Genomic DNA, 12,255 nt, shown 5'->3' with positions numbered 1-12,255 from the left:
TATTGCGAGCTGCAAATGCCACTTCCAGCTTAGCTGTGCAGCAGAAGAACAACAAGAAGAAGGAATATCTCGAAATATGTCCGTCAGGCCCCTTCCCTTGAGATAAATCTGCAAATATCTCGGATACCATGCGAGCTATGGCAAAATGTTTAGAGACCTTATTTGTAGAGAATTAAGTTTCCTACTTTTTATGTTCTACGATATTTTTTGATCAGATGCGTAGTTCTCGAGATATATCAAGATATTTAAAAGTTCCGAAGCCGCACCAACATAATAGAGATACAGAAACATCGTGGCCCCTTTCTTTGAGATAACTCTGCACTATTGCGAGCTGCAAATGCCACTTCCAGCTTAGCTGTGCAGAAGAAGAACAACAAGAAGAAGAAATATCTCGAAATATGTCCGTCAGGCCCCTTCCCTTGAGATAAATCTGCAAATATCTCGGAAACGAAGCGAGCTATGGCAAAATGTTAAGAGACCTTTTTTGTAGAGAATTATGTTTCCTACAATTTACGTTCTCTGATATTTTCTGATCAGAAGCGTAGTTTTCGAGATATATCGAGATATTTAAAAGTTCCGAAGCCGCACCAACATAATAGAGATACAGAAACACCGTGGCCCCTTTCTTTGAGATAACTCTGCACTATTGCGACCTGCAAATGCCACTTCCAGCTTAGCTGTGCAGAAGAGGAACAACAAGAAGAAGAAATATCTCGGAACATGTCCGTCAGGCCCCTTCCCTTGAGCTAAATCTGCAAATATCTCGGAAACGATGCCAGCTATGGGAAAATGTTAAGAGACCTTTTTTGTAGAGAATTAAGTTTCCTACTTTTTATGTTCTATGATATTTTTTGATCAGATGCGTAGTTCTCGAGATATATCAAGATATTTAAAAGCTCCGAAGCTGCACCAACATAATAGAGGTACAGAAACACCGTGGCCCCTTTCTTTGAGATAACTCTGCACTATTGCGAGCTGCAAATGCCACTTCCAGCTTAGCTGTGCAGAAGAGGAACAACAAGAAGAAGAAATATCTCGGAATATGTCCGTCAGGCCCCTTCCCTTGAGCTAAATCTGCAAATATCTCGGAAACGATGCCAGTTATGGGAAAATGTTAAGAGACCTTTTTTGTAGAGAATTAAGTTTCCTACTTTTTATGTTCTATGATATTTTTTGATGAGATGCGTAGTTCTCGAGATATATCAAGATATTTAAAAGTTCCGAAGCCGCACCAACATAATAGAGATACAGAAACACCGTGGCCCCTTTCTTTGAGATAACTCTGCACTATTGCGCGCTGCAAATGCCACTTCCAGCTTAGCTGTGCAGAAGAAGAACAACAAGAAGAAGAAATATCTCGAAATATGTCCGTCAGGCCCCTTCCCTTGAGATAAATCTGCAAATATCTCGGAAACGAAGCGAGCTATGGCAAAATCTTAAGAGACCTTTTTTGTAGAGAATTAAGGTTCCTACTTTTTATGTTCTATGATATTTTCTGATCAGATGCGTAGTTCTCGAGATATATCAAGATATTTAAAAGTTCCGAAGCCGCACCAACATAATAGAGATACAGAAACACCGTGGCCCCTTTCTTTGAGATAACTCTGCACTACTGCGAGCTGCAAATGCCACTTCCAGCTTAGCTGTGCAGAAGAAGAACAACAAGAAGAAGAAATATCTCGAAATATGTCCGTCAGGCCCCTTCCCTTGAGATAAATCTGCAAATATCTCGGAAACGAAGCGAGCTATGGCAAAATGTTAAGAGACCATTTTTGTAGAGAATTAAGTTTCCTACTTTTTATGTTCTATGATATTTTTTGATCAGATGCGTAGTTCTCGAGATATATCCTGATATTTAAAAGTTCCGAAGCGGCACCAACATAATAGAGATACAGAAACACCGTGGCCCCTTTCTTTGAGGTAACTCTGCACTATTGCGAGCTGCAAATGCCACTTCCAGCTTAGCTGTGCAGCAGAAGAACAACAAGAAGAAGGAATATCTCGAAATATGTCCGTCAGGCCCCTTCCCTTGAGATAAATCTGCAAATATCTCGGATACCATGCGAGCTATGGCAAAATGTTTAGAGACCTTATTTGTAGAGAATTAAGTTTCCTACTTTTTATGTTCTACGATATTTTTTGATCAGATACGTAGTTCTCGAGATATATCAAGATATTTAAAAGTTCCGAAGCCGCACCAACATAATAGAGATACAGAAACATCGTGGCCCCTTTCTTTGAGATAACTCTGCACTATTGCGAGCTGCAAATGCCACTTCCAGCTTAGCTGTGCAGAAGAAGAACAACAAGAAGAAGAAATATCTCGAAATATGTCCGTCAGGCCCCTTCCCTTGAGATAAATCTGCAAATATCTCGGAAACGAAGCGAGCTATGGCAAAATGTTAAGAGACCTTTTTTGTAGAGAATTATGTTTCCTACAATTTACGTTCTCTGATATTTTTTGATCAGAAGCGTAGTTTTCGAGATATATCGAGATATTTAAAAGTTCCGAAGCCGCACCAACATAATAGAGATACAGAAACACCGTGGCCCCTTTCTTTGAGATAACTCTGCACTATTGCGACCTGCAAATGCCACTTCCAGCTTAGCTGTGCAGAAGAGGAACAACAAGAGGAAGAAATATCTCGGAATATGTCCGTCAGGCCCCTTCCCTTGAGCTAAATCTGCAAATATCTCGGAAACGATGCCAGCTATGGGAAAATGTTAAGAGACCTTTTTTGTAGAGAATTAAGTTTCCTACTTTTTATGTTCTATGATATTTTTTGATCAGATGCGTAGTTCTCGAGATATATCAAGATATTTAAAAGCTCCGAAGCTGCACCAACATAATAGAGGTACAGAAACACCGTGGCCCCTTTCTTTGAGATAACTCTGCACTATTGCGAGCTGCAAATGCCACTTCCAGCTTAGCTGTGCAGAAGAGGAACAACAAGAAGAAGAAATATCTCGGAATATGTCCGTCAGGCCCCTTCCCTTGAGTTAAATCTGCAAATATCTCGGAAACGATGCCAGTTATGGGAAAATGTTAAGAGACCTTTTTTGTAGAGAATTAAGTTTCCTACTTTTTATGTTCTATGATATTTTTTGATCAGATGCGTAGTTCTCGAGATATATCAAGATATTTAAAAGTTCCGAAGCCGCACCAACATAATAGAGATACAGAAACACCGTGGCCCCTTTCTTTGAGATAACTCTGCACTATTGCGCGCTGCAAATGCCACTTCCAGCTTAGCTGTGCAGAAGAAGAACAACAAGAAGAAGAAATATCTCGAAATATGTCCGTCAGGCCCCTTCCCTTGAGATAAATCTGCAAATATCTCGGAAACGAAGCGAGCTACGGCAAAATGTTAAGAGACCTTTTTTGTAGAAAATTAGGTTTCCTACTTTTTATGTTCTATGATATTTTTTGATCAGATGCGTAGTTCTCGAGATATATCAAGATATTTCAAAGTTCCGAAGCCGCACCAACATAATAGAGATACAGAAACACCGTGGCCCCTTTCTTTGAGATAACTCTGCACTACTGCGAGCTGCAAATGCCACTTCCAGCTTAGCTGTGCAGAAGAAGAACAACAAGAAGAAGAAATATCTCGAAATATGTCCGTCAGGCCCCTTCCCTTGAGATAAATCTGCAAATATCTCGGAAACGAAGCGAGCTATGGCAAAATGTTAAGAGACCATTTTTGTAGAGAATTAAGTTTCCTACTTTTTATGTTCTATGATATTTTTTGATCAGATGCGTAGTTCTCGAGATATATCCTGATATTTAAAAGTTCCGAAGCGGCACCAACATAATAGAGATACAGAAACACCGTGGCCCCTTTCTTTGAGGTAACTCTGCACTATTGCGAGCTGCAAATGCCACTTCCAGCTTAGCTGTGCAGCAGAAGAACAACAAGAAGAAGGAATATCTCGAAATATGTCCGTCAGGCCCCTTCCCTTGAGATAAATCTGCAAATATCTCGGAAACCATGCGAGCTATGGCAAAATGTTTAGAGACCTTATTTGTAGAGAATTAAGTTTCCTACTTTTTATGTTCTACGATATTTTTTGATCAGATGCGTAGTTCTCGAGATATATCAAGATATTTAAAAGTTCCGAAGCCGCACCAACATAATAGAGATACAGAAACACCGTGGCCCCTTTCTTTGAGATAACTCTGCACTATTGCGAGCTGCAAATGCCACTTCCAGCTTAGCTGTGCAGAAGAAGAACAACAAGAAGAAGAAATATCTCGAAATATGTCCGTCAGGCCCCTTCCCTTGAGATAAATCTGCAAATATCTCGGAAACGAAGCGAGCTATGGCAAAATGTTAAGAGACCTTTTTTGTAGAGAATTATGTTTCCTACAATTTACGTTCTCTGATATTTTCTGATCAGAAGCGTAGTTTTCGAGATATATCGAGATATTTAAAAGTTCCGAAGCCGCACCAACATAATAGAGATACAGAAACACCGTGGCCCCTTTCTTTGAGATAACTCTGCACTATTGCGACCTGCAAATGCCACTTCCAGCTTAGCTGTGCAGAAGAGGAACAACAAGAAGAAGAAATATCTCGGAACATGTCCGTCAGGCCCCTTCCCTTGAGCTAAATCTGCAAATATCTCGGAAACGATGCCAGCTATGGGAAAATGTTAAGAGACCTTTTTTGTAGAGAATTAAGTTTCCTACTTTTTATGTTCTATGATATTTTTTGATCAGATGCGTAGTTCTCGAGATATATCAAGATATTTAAAAGCTCCGAAGCTGCACCAACATAATAGAGGTACAGAAACACCGTGGCCCCTTTCTTTGAGATAACTCTGCACTATTGCGAGCTGCAAATGCCACTTCCAGCTTAGCTGTGCAGAAGAGGAACAACAAGAAGAAGAAATATCTCGGAATATGTCCGTCAGGCCCCTTCCCTTGAGCTAAATCTGCAAATATCTCGGAAACGATGCCAGTTATGGGAAAATGTTAAGAGACCTTTTTTGTAGAGAATTAAGTTTCCTACTTTTTATGTTCTATGATATTTTTTGATGAGATGCGTAGTTCTCGAGATATATCAAGATATTTAAAAGTTCCGAAGCCGCACCAACATAATAGAGATACAGAAACACCGTGGCCCCTTTCTTTGAGATAACTCTGCACTATTGCGCGCTGCAAATGCCACTTCCAGCTTAGCTGTGCAGAAGAAGAACAACAAGAAGAAGAAATATCTCGAAATATGTCCGTCAGGCCCCTTCCCTTGAGATAAATCTGCAAATATCTCGGAAACGAAGCGAGCTATGGCAAAATCTTAAGAGACCTTTTTTGTAGAGAATTAAGTTTCCTACTTTTTATGTTCTATGATATTTTCTGATCAGATGCGTAGTTCTCGAGATATATCAAGATATTTAAAAGTTCCGAAGCCGCACCAACATAATAGAGATACAGAAACACCGTGGCCCCTTTCTTTGAGATAACTCTGCACTACTGCGAGCTGCAAATGCCACTTCCAGCTTAGCTGTGCAGAAGAAGAACAACAAGAAGAAGAAATATCTCGAAATATGTCCGTCAGGCCCCTTCCCTTGAGATAAATCTGCAAATATCTCGGAAACGAAGCGAGCTATGGCAAAATGTTAAGAGACCATTTTTGTAGAGAATTAAGTTTCCTACTTTTTATGTTCTATGATATTTTTTGATCAGATGCGTAGTTCTCGAGATATATCCTGATATTTAAAAGTTCCGAAGCGGCACCAACATAATAGAGATACAGAAACACCGTGGCCCCTTTCTTTGAGGTAACTCTGCACTATTGCGAGCTGCAAATGCCACTTCCAGCTTAGCTGTGCAGCAGAAGAACAACAAGAAGAAGGAATATCTCGAAATATGTCCGTCAGGCCCCTTCCCTTGAGATAAATCTGCAAATATCTCGGATACCATGCGAGCTATGGCAAAATGTTTAGAGACCTTATTTGTAGAGAATTAAGTTTCCTACTTTTTATGTTCTACGATATTTTTTGATCAGATACGTAGTTCTCGAGATATATCAAGATATTTAAAAGTTTCGAAGCCGCACCAACATAATAGAGATACAGAAACATCGTGGCCCCTTTCTTTGAGATAACTCTGCACTATTGCGAGCTGCAAATGCCACTTCCAGCTTAGCTGTGCAGAAGAAGAACAACAAGAAGAAGAAATATCTCGAAATATGTCCGTCAGGCCCCTTCCCTTGAGATAAATCTGCAAATATCTCGGAAACGAAGCGAGCTATGGCAAAATGTTAAGAGACCTTTTTTGTAGAGAATTATGTTTCCTACAATTTACGTTCTCTGATATTTTTTGATCAGAAGCGTAGTTTTCGAGATATATCGAGATATTTAAAAGTTCCGAAGCCGCACCAACATAATAGAGATACAGAAACACCGTGGCCCCTTTCTTTGAGATAACTCTGCACTATTGCGACCTGCAAATGCCACTTCCAGCTTAGCTGTGCAGAAGAGGAACAACAAGAGGAAGAAATATCTCGGAATATGTCCGTCAGGCCCCTTCCCTTGAGCTAAATCTGCAAATATCTCGGAAACGATGCCAGCTATGGGAAAATGTTAAGAGACCTTTTTTGTAGAGAATTAAGTTTCCTACTTTTTATGTTCTATGATATTTTTTGATCAGATGCGTAGTTCTCGAGATATATCAAGATATTTAAAAGCTCCGAAGCTGCACCAACATAATAGAGGTACAGAAACACCGTGGCCCCTTTCTTTGAGATAACTCTGCACTATTGCGAGCTGCAAATGCCACTTCCAGCTTAGCTGTGCAGAAGAGGAACAACAAGAAGAAGAAATATCTCGGAATATGTCCGTCAGGCCCCTTCCCTTGAGCTAAATCTGCAAATATCTCGGAAACGATGCCAGCTATGGGAAAATGTTAAGAGACCTTTTTTGTAGAGAATTAAGTTTCCTACTTTTTATGTTCTATGATATTTTTTGATCAGATGCGTAGTTCTCGAGATATATCCTGATATTTAAAAGTTCCGAAGCCGCACCAACATAATAGAGATACAGAAACACCGTGGCCCCTTTCTTTGAGATAACTCTGCACTAGTGCGAGCCGCAAATGCCACTTCCAGCTTAGCTGTGCAGAAGAAGAACAACAAGAAGGAGAAATATCTCGAAATATGTCCGTCAGGCCCCTTCCCTTGAGATAAATCTGCAAATATCTCGGAAACGAAGCGAGCTATGGCAAAATGTTAAGAGACCTTTTTTGTAGAGAATTAAGTTTCCTACTTTTTATGTTCTATGATATTTTTTGATCAGATGCGTAGTTCTCGAGATATATCAAGATATTTAAAAGTTCCGAAGCCGCACCAACATAATAGAGATACAGAAACACCGTGGCCCCTTTCTTTGAGATAACTCTGCACTATTGCGCGCTGCAAATGCCACTTCCAGCTTAGCTGTGCAGAAGAAGAACAACAAGAAGAAGAAATATCTCGAAATATGTCCGTCAGGCCCCTTCCCTTGAGATAAATCTGCAAATATCTCGGAAACGAAGCGAGCTACGGCAAAATGTTAAGAGACCTTTTTTGTAGAAAATTAGGTTTCCTACTTTTTATGTTCTATGATATTTTTTGATCAGATGCGTAGTTCTCGAGATATATCAAGATATTTCAAAGTTCCGAAGCCGCACCAACATAATAGAGATACAGAAACACCGTGGCCCCTTTCTTTAAGATAACTCTGCACTACTGCGAGCTGCAAATGCCACTTCCAGCTTAGCTGTGCAGAAGAAGAACAACAAGAAGAAGAAATATCTCGAAATATGTCCGTCAGGCCCCTTCCCTTGAGATAAATCTGCAAATATCTCGGAAACGAAGCGAGCTATGGCAAAATGTTAAGAGACCTTTTTTGTAGAGAATTAAGTTTCCTACTTTTTATGTTCTATGATATTTTCTGATCAGATGCGTAGTTCTCGAGATATATCAAGATATTTAAAAGTTCCGAAGCCGCACCAACATAATAGAGATACAGAAACACCGTGGCCCCTTTCTTTGAGATAACTCTGCACTACTGCGAGCTGCAAATGCCACTTCCAGCTTAGCTGTGCAGAAGAAGAACAACAAGAAGAAGAAATATCTCGAAATATGTCCGTCAGGCCCCTTCCCTTGAGATAAATCTGCAAATATCTCGGAAACGAAGCGAGCTATGGCAAAATGTTAAGAGACCATTTTTGTAGAGAATTAAGTTTCCTACTTTTTATGTTCTATGATATTTTTTGATCAGATGCGTAGTTCTCGAGATATATCCTGATATTTAAAAGTTCCGAAGCGGCACCAACATAATAGAGATACAGAAACACCGTGGCCCCTTTCTTTGAGGTAACTCTGCACTATTGCGAGCTGCAAATGCCACTTCCAGCTTAGCTGTGCAGCAGAAGAACAACAAGAAGAAGGAATATCTCGAAATATGTCCGTCAGGCCCCTTCCCTTGAGATAAATCTGCAAATATCTCGGATACCATGCGAGCTATGGCAAAATGTTTAGAGACCTTTTTTGTAGAAAATTAGGTTTCCTACTTTTTATGTTCTATGATATTTTTTGATCAGATGCGTAGTTCTCGAGATATATCAAGATATTTAAAAGTTCCGAAGCCGCACCAACATAATAGAGATACAGAAACACCGTGGCCCCTTTCTTTGAGATAACTCTGCACTACTGCGAGCTGCAAATGCCACTTCCAGCTTAGCTGTGCAGAAGAAGAACAACAAGAAGAAGAAATATCTCGAAATATGTCCGTCAGGCCCCTTCCCTTGAGATAAATCTGCAAATATCTCGGAAACGAAGCGAGCTATGGCAAAATGTTAAGAGACCATTTTTGTAGAGAATTAAGTTTCCTACTTTTTATGTTCTATGATATTTTTTGATCAGATGCGTAGTTCTCGAGATATATCCTGATATTTAAAAGTTCCGAAGCGGCACCAACATAATAGAGATACAGAAACACCGTGGCCCCTTTCTTTGAGGTAACTCTGCACTATTGCGAGCTGCAAATGCCACTTCCAGCTTAGCTGTGCAGCAGAAGAACAACAAGAAGAAGGAATATCTCGAAATATGTCCGTCAGGCCCCTTCCCTTGAGATAAATCTGCAAATATCTCGGAAACCATGCGAGCTATGGCAAAATGTTTAGAGACCTTATTTGTAGAGAATTAAGTTTCCTACTTTTTATGTTCTACGATATTTTTTGATCAGATGCGTAGTTCTCGAGATATATCAAGATATTTAAAAGTTCCGAAGCCGCACCAACATAATAGAGATACAGAAACACCGTGGCCCCTTTCTTTGAGATAACTCTGCACTATTGCGAGCTGCAAATGCCACTTCCAGCCTAGCTGTGCAGAAGAGGAACAACAAGAAGAAGAAATATCTCGGAATATGTCCGTCAGGCCCCTTCCCTTGAGCTAAATCTGCAAATATCTCGGAAACGATGCCAGCTATGGGAAAATGTTAAGAGACCTTTTTTGTAGAGAATTAAGTTTCCTACTTTTTATGTTCTATGATATTTTTTGATCAGATGCGTAGTTCTCGAGATATATCAAGATATTTAAAAGCTCCGAAGCTGCACCAACATAATAGAGGTACAGAAACACCGTGGCCCCTTTCTTTGAGATAACTCTGCACTATTGCGAGCTGCAAATGCCACTTCCAGCTTAGCTGTGCAGAAGAGGAACAACAAGAAGAAGAAATATCTCGGAATATGTCCGTCAGGCCCCTTCCCTTGAGCTAAATCTGCAAATATCTCGGAAACGATGCCAGTTATGGGAAAATGTTAAGAGACCTTTTTTGTAGAGAATTAAGTTTCCTACTTTTTATGTTCTATGATATTTTTTGATCAGATGCGTAGTTCTCGAGATATATCAAGATATTTAAAAGTTCCGAAGCCGCACCAACATAATAGAGATACAGAAACACCGTGGCCCCTTTCTTTGAGATAACTCTGCACTATTGCGCGCTGCAAATGCCACTTCCAGCTTAGCTGTGCAGAAGAAGAACAACAAGAAGAAGAAATATCTCGAAATATGTCCGTCAGGCCCCTTCCCTTGAGATAAATCTGCAAATATCTCGGAAAGGAAGCGAGCTACGGCAAAATGTTAAGAGACCTTTTTTGTAGAAAATTAGGTTTCCTACTTTTTATGTTCTATGATATTTTTTGATCAGATGCGTAGTTCTCGAGATATATCAAGATATTTCAAAGTTCCGAAGCCGCACCAACATAATAGAGATACAGAAACACCGTGGCCCCTTTCTTTGCGATAACTCTGCACTATTGCGAGCTGCAAATGCCACTTCCAGCTTAGCTGTGCAGAACAAGAACAACAAGAAGAAGAAATATCTCGGAATATGTCCGTCAGGCCCCTTCCCTTGAGCTAAATCTGCAAATATCTCGGAAACGATGCCAGCTATGGGAAAATGTTAAGAGACCTTTTTTGTAGAGAATTAAGTTTTCTACTTTTTATGTTTTATGATATTTCTTGATCAGATGCGTAGTTCTCGAGATATATCAAGATATTTAAAAGTTCCGAAGCCGCACCAACATAATAGAGATACAGAATCGCCGTGGCCCCTTTCGTTGAGATAACTCTGCACTATTGCGCGCAGCAAATGCCACTTCCAGCTTAGCTGTGCAGAAGAACAACAAGAAGAAGAAATATCTCGAAATATGTCCGTCAGGCCCCTTCCCTTGAGATAAATCTGCAAATATCTCGGAAACGAAGCGAGCTATGGCAAAATGTTAAGAGATCTTTTTTGTAGAGAATTAAGTTTCCTACTTTTTATGTTCTATGATATTTTTCGATCAGAGGCGTAGTTCTCGAGATATATCAAGATATTTAAAAGTTTCGAAGCCGCACCAACATAATAGAGATACAGAAACACCGTGGCCCCTTTCTTTGAGATAACTCTGCACTATTGCGACCTGCAAATGCCACTTCCAGCTTAGCTGTGCAGAAGAGGAACAACAAGAAGAAGAAATATCTCGGAATATGTCCGTCAGGCCCCTTCCCTTGAGCTAAATCTGCAAATATCTCGGAAACGATGCCAGCTATGGGAAAATGTTAAGAGACCTTTTTTGTAGAGAATTAAGCTTCCTACTTTTTATGTTCTATGATATTTTTTGATCAGATGCGTAGTTCTCGAGATATATCAAGATATTTAAAAGCTCCGAAGCTGCACCATCATAATAGAGGTACAGAAACACCGTGGCCCCTTTCTTTGAGATAACTCTGCACTATTGCGAGCTGCAAATGCCACTTCCAGCTTAGCTGTGCAGAAGAGGAACAACAAGAAGAAGAAATATCTCGAAATATGTCCGTCAGGCCCCTTCCCTTGAGATAAATCTGCAAATATCTCGGAAAAGAAGCGAGCTACGGCAAAATGTTAAGAGACCTTTTTTGTAGAAAATTAGGTTTCCTACTTTTTATGTTCTATGATATTTTTTGATCAGATGCGTAGTTCTCGAGATATATCAAGATATTTAAAAGTTCCGAAGCCGCACCAACATAATAGAGATACAGAAACACCGTGGCCCCTTTCTTTGCGATAACTCTGCACTATTGCGAGCTGCAAATGCCACTTCCAGCTTAGCTGTGCAGAAGAAGAACAACAAGAAGAAGAAATATCTCGGAATATGTCCGTCAGGCCCCTTCCCTTGAGCTAAATCTGCAAATATCTCGGAAACGATGCCAGCTATGGGAAAATGTTAAGAGACCTTTTTTGTAGAGAATTAAGTTTTCTACTTTTTATGTTTTATGATATTTCTTGATCAGATGCGTAGTTCTCGAGATATATCAAGATATTTAAAAGTTCCGAAGCCGCACCAACATAATAGAGATACAGAATCACCGTGGCCCCTTTCTTTGAGATAACTCTGCACTATTGCGCGCAGCAAATGCCACTTCCAGCTTAGCTGTGCAGAAGAAGAACAACAAGAAGAAGAAATATCTCGAAATATGTCCGTCAGGCCCCTTCCCTTGAGATAAATCTGCAAATATCACGGAAACGAAGCGAGCTATGGCAAAATGTTAAGAGACCTTTTTTGTAGAGAATTAAGTTTCCTACTTTTTATGTTCTATGATATTTTTTGATCAGATGCGTAGTTCTCGAGATATATCAAGATATTTAAAAGCTCCGAAGCTGCACCAACATAATAGAGATACAGAAACACCGTGGCCCCTTTCTTTGCGATAACTCTGCACTATTGCGAGCTGCAAATGCCAC

Source organism: Osmia lignaria, unplaced genomic scaffold (assembly GCF_051020975.1).
Source record: "Osmia lignaria lignaria isolate PbOS001 unplaced genomic scaffold, iyOsmLign1 scaffold0001, whole genome shotgun sequence".
In the NCBI taxonomy this organism is placed as follows: domain Eukaryota; kingdom Metazoa; phylum Arthropoda; class Insecta; order Hymenoptera; family Megachilidae; genus Osmia; species Osmia lignaria.
This window is presented reverse-complemented; position numbering follows the sequence as displayed.